The sequence below is a fragment of the Amborella trichopoda genome, chromosome 9 (assembly GCF_054954075.1).
Source record: "Amborella trichopoda isolate Santa Cruz 75 chromosome 9, AtrichopodaSantaCruz75HAP2 v2.0, whole genome shotgun sequence".
Classification (NCBI taxonomy): Eukaryota; Viridiplantae; Streptophyta; class Magnoliopsida; order Amborellales; family Amborellaceae; genus Amborella; species Amborella trichopoda.
In genome coordinates this window covers 2,923,787-2,928,217 of record NC_142344.1, presented here as the reverse complement: position 1 = coordinate 2,928,217, position 4,431 = coordinate 2,923,787, and the positions used below count along the sequence as shown (strand labels likewise).

General features: G+C 35.9%; 1 long non-coding RNA gene across 1 annotated transcript; it reads left to right on the top strand.

The window, feature by feature from the left end:
• Window positions 1-286: 286 nt before the first annotated feature.
• LOC148780293 (uncharacterized) lies at window positions 287-1,616 on the top strand. Its single transcript, XR_016041023.1, has 2 exons — window positions 287-412; window positions 1,116-1,616. It is a non-coding gene; the product is annotated as an uncharacterized LOC148780293 (long non-coding RNA).
• The last annotated feature ends 2,815 nt before the right edge of the window (window positions 1,617-4,431 follow it).

The window sequence follows — 4,431 nt, the reverse complement described above, 5'->3', positions numbered from 1 at the left end:
AAAAAATGCTTAAAGATCAATTTGGATGTACCAAAAATTGTAATATTTTTAAATCACAAGAAAAAAAGATTGAGATAGATAACCCCATTGGATTTTATTCCCCATCAAAATAAATTATCACATTAGGCCAAATTTGCCCAAAAACGTGCTCACAATTTTTTTCACTTCCCTCGTCGTGCCTTTCCCCAACCTTTTCGCTCTCAGTCGTACTTTCCCCAAAACCTTCCTGCTCTTAGTCGCACCTACAAAAGAGTCTCTCCCACTCTCAAGCAGGCTCTCTCCCACACTCAAGAAGGCTCAAAAAAATTTTAGAGGCAGATGTCTTACAACCTCAAAACATTAGCAGATGAAGTATGTAAAAGACGTCTCAGAGGAAGGTTTGTAAAGGAGGTCTCTCTTTTGCCCATCCAAGGTACTCTCTAGTCTCTCTCTCATAATAACATTGAACTTTTCAATCTTGCATCTTGTTTCATAGCTGCTAACTCAGAGAGAAATAATTCCCATTGAAAACCCAAGCTAGGGTTTTTAAATCCGAAAGGGAATAAATTGAGTAGAACCTATTTCTTCTATTCCAAAATAATTCCCTTCGAAAACCCAAATTAGGGTCTTTTCTCTTTCTCTCTCATCAAATCTTGATCTTAAATGGAAGCTTTCTCTATCTCTCCCAGCAGCCGTGCCTCTCTTTGTTCTCAATATATCTCTTTCAATAAAAACGAGAAACTGCAGGTTTGCAACTCTAGCTTACATGTTTGGCTACTATAGACTCCTCCACCTATGAAGTTGTTATGTATCTTGTAAAGTATGAAATTAGATGGTTCGAATCCTTCTTATGGATGGCAATATTTTATGAAATATTACTTCACACTCATCATTGTTTTTGTTAATGTATGTTGATACACAATGTTTCGAAATTGAGCTTGGACTTTATTGGTTTAATTGTTGACAGTTCCAACACTATGTTCTATGTTATTCTATCATTGTGTGTAACCTGGACGTCGCATTTTGAAAATATTGTTTTTTTTAGAATAAATGCCATAGTCCTTATCTACTTTGTACAAAAGTATTGTTATTTTTAGAATATATATATATAACTTTTTTCATTTAACTGCATTCAGATAAATATTATCTCGTTGATACGAGACGAACCTTTATAGCTTCATTTAGCGGTGTGAGGTATCATTTGAAGGCTTATGGTCGGGGAAATTTAGCCCCACAAAATGCAAAGGAGCTCTTCAATCTTCGGCATTAATCTCTTCGGAATGTTATTAAATGTGCATGTGGCGTGTTGAAGAAAAGATTCCCTATTTTGAAAGTGGCAACAACATATCCTTATGAAACACAAGTTAAGATTGTTGTTGCTGCTTGCACTGTACATAATCATATCCGAACTATAACAGGTGGTGATGATTGGCTCTATGAGGAGTATGATAGGGATTTTACACGTGGACCAGTTGAAGGAACAAATATTCAACATAATGATGTAAACCCTTAAGCTGATAAAAATGATGACGATGAACTGCGAGATCATATTGCTAAAGCACTTTTGGATTACTATTGTGCTAATCGTTGAGCATAATATGGCACATAAATATAACTGGTTGTAATCATGTTTTCCACTACTCTCTTTTTTACTTCGGATTTTAATATTAATTGCTTGGGTTATCGTTCATGGGTTATGGAAATGGTGTGAAACTCTCAATTTTAAAACTATATAATTGATCATTCTCCTCTATATGCCCATGGAAAAATTCAAAATTTTCCAAATTATATGTATATCACACGCATGAAAGAAAAAATTAAAAATCGAGGTTGGTCAAACATTTTTATATAATGAGAAAAACAAAAAAAAAATATGAATTTAGAATTTATTGTAATGCATCCAAATAGACATATCTGGCAAATAAAATTTTCTTATCATATTTCAATAGGCATCCAAACAGTCTACCAACGTAATAAAATAAAACGATAATGTTTCTCAATTGAGGGAAATCTTTTTTTTTTTTTTTTCAATGTGAATATTTTTTTCTTTAACATCCAATCTAGGCCTAAGTCTCACATTTTGTATTTGATTGTAATTCTTTAATATTCTACATTCCATGGTAAGGAAAGATCCTTTTACAATTAATGACAAAATAAATTACAAAAATTAACTATGAATTGTTTAAATAAAATAAGGGATTGTATATAATAAGACTATTTATCTTTAGAACATGGAGGTCACAATTACTTATAACCATCCTGGCTGGCAGTGTTACAAAGTTCGAAAAAGATTCGTTTGAAATTTGAGCTTGGTCAATGAAATACAACCACTCAATTTCACATCTAATAGTCAAGATCTATTATGACCACCCTATACCCAAAGAAGTGGTCACATCATATACATTTCCATAAAATTAAAAGATTCAATATGGAGGAAGCTTCCTATTTTGCCACAGGGAATGATAAGAAACCAATCACCAATCCGTTTAGAGAGAGAGATTGATTTCAACACTCCTCGCAGATGTGTAACTCCAAAGCAAAAATCATTCATTTCAAAAAAGGAAAACGTTTATATAAAGTTGCAACCCTATACTATTGAAGTAAGGTTCACATCAAAATTTTTATAGAAGAGAGTAGTCCAGCATTGGAGAATCCTCTACTTGATCATCTGGACCTCGAGATGTATGGATATGAAGAAATAAGACAATTCTAATCCAAAAAATAGTGCGTCTTGTAACAAGTTATCTCGACCGTCTATTTTCAAAATTTTCAAATGTTTCTCGATCTACTAGATAAATACCATTTTTTAAATTTTAAATTTTATAATAAGGATAAAAATTAGATATAAAGCTATCATAATGTTTCCAACAACATCTCTAAATAAATTTTAGAGGTGTGTCTTGTTTCTACATTATAAGGAGGCAACATCATATAAACCTTACCATTTTTTAAAAAAAAAAAAAGGGAGCGAGAGATTTTTTTTAAAAAAATGAGTTTCACTTTTAATGCCATTCTTGAGCTCCATGACTGCATTCTATCTGCCATCTCAAACCAATTTTTTTATTTTACTAGGCCACTTTTACTTTTTCATATTGGCACAATTGGAATCAATGTTGTTTATTCTAGATGTACCTTATTTCCTCTACCAAGAGTAAATCTCAATGAGCTAGGTCTTTAAAACCTTCAATCCGGTCATGAATCAGCCCTCTGAGGAGCCGATATGGATAGGCAATTTCAATCCCGATCAAACAATTTGTTGGGTCAAATAACAAATAACCACTACAAAATCCAGGACTAGCAAGGGGTGGGGGTGTAATCACAACCGCTGCTTTTGTTGTCTCTTTTGGTATTGCATCCAATAACTATGCGGAATTTTACGCTTTTATAGAGAGGATTGATTTAGCCATTCAATGTGATTGCTTCCCATTGCATATTGAAAGCAACTCTTCTCTGCTTGTCATTGTAGTTCGAGGCGGCTGTAATGCCCTATCGGCACTCCACATGGTAGCAGACAGTTTTTTTAATCATGTAATACCCCATAGGCACTCCACATGATAGCAATCAATTGCAGACATAGTCTTTTGAATCGTGTGTCGTCCATTTTTTATATCTATCACAAGGCCAACATGGTAGCGGATTCACTGGCCAAAAAGGTCGTGTCTGTATCTGGTGCTTCGGTTTGGCGTGCTAGACCACCGGATATTATATATGTTCCTTTTCTTCATGATTGGCACATATGCCATATCACAAGGTTGTAAAATTATGAAGTGTATTTCTTTATCTTTATTAATAAAAAAATGGGTTGGGGGCCTTCTGTCCGACTAATTTAGCCCAAAAAAACAAATAACCAAAAATGTATATTCAAGAATTAAATTTAGAGGGAATCATACAGTTAAACAAGTTTCCAATGCTAGGACCACTCACCCGGCGAACATCATCCATATCAGTTATTGTAAGGATCACAATTTTCTCATAGTCAAGAGATGCGCACTGCGATGGAGGGTGAAACAGAGGCCTAGCGCCGTTTGGAACATCGTCGTACGTGTATAAGAGCTTAGCACCGTCTGTGATGAAGAGGCAGAAGAGAGAGAAAGAAGATGCATCGACATGCGTGTAAAGGGGCAGCGCCATGCTTGAACGTGGGCAGCACCGTTTGCGCATCGCCACACGTGTTGGTGGTAACGCCACGTGCGTGAGGACCGTCGTCGTCTTTGTAAGGAGACGCAACGCCATCTGTGACCTAGCGCAGCGTGTGTAGATATGGAGGAGCATCGCCATGTGTGTAATGAACATCGATGCATGTGAAGGCAATAAATGAGCAACGCCGTGCGTGATCTGAGGGTAGTGCCGTGAGTGTCTTGGTCAAGTATACAGTCATCGTACGTGTCAGCACTGCACCGTACCTGTTAGCACCACGCACAGTGACGTCAGCCAACTACTACGAGTACATAA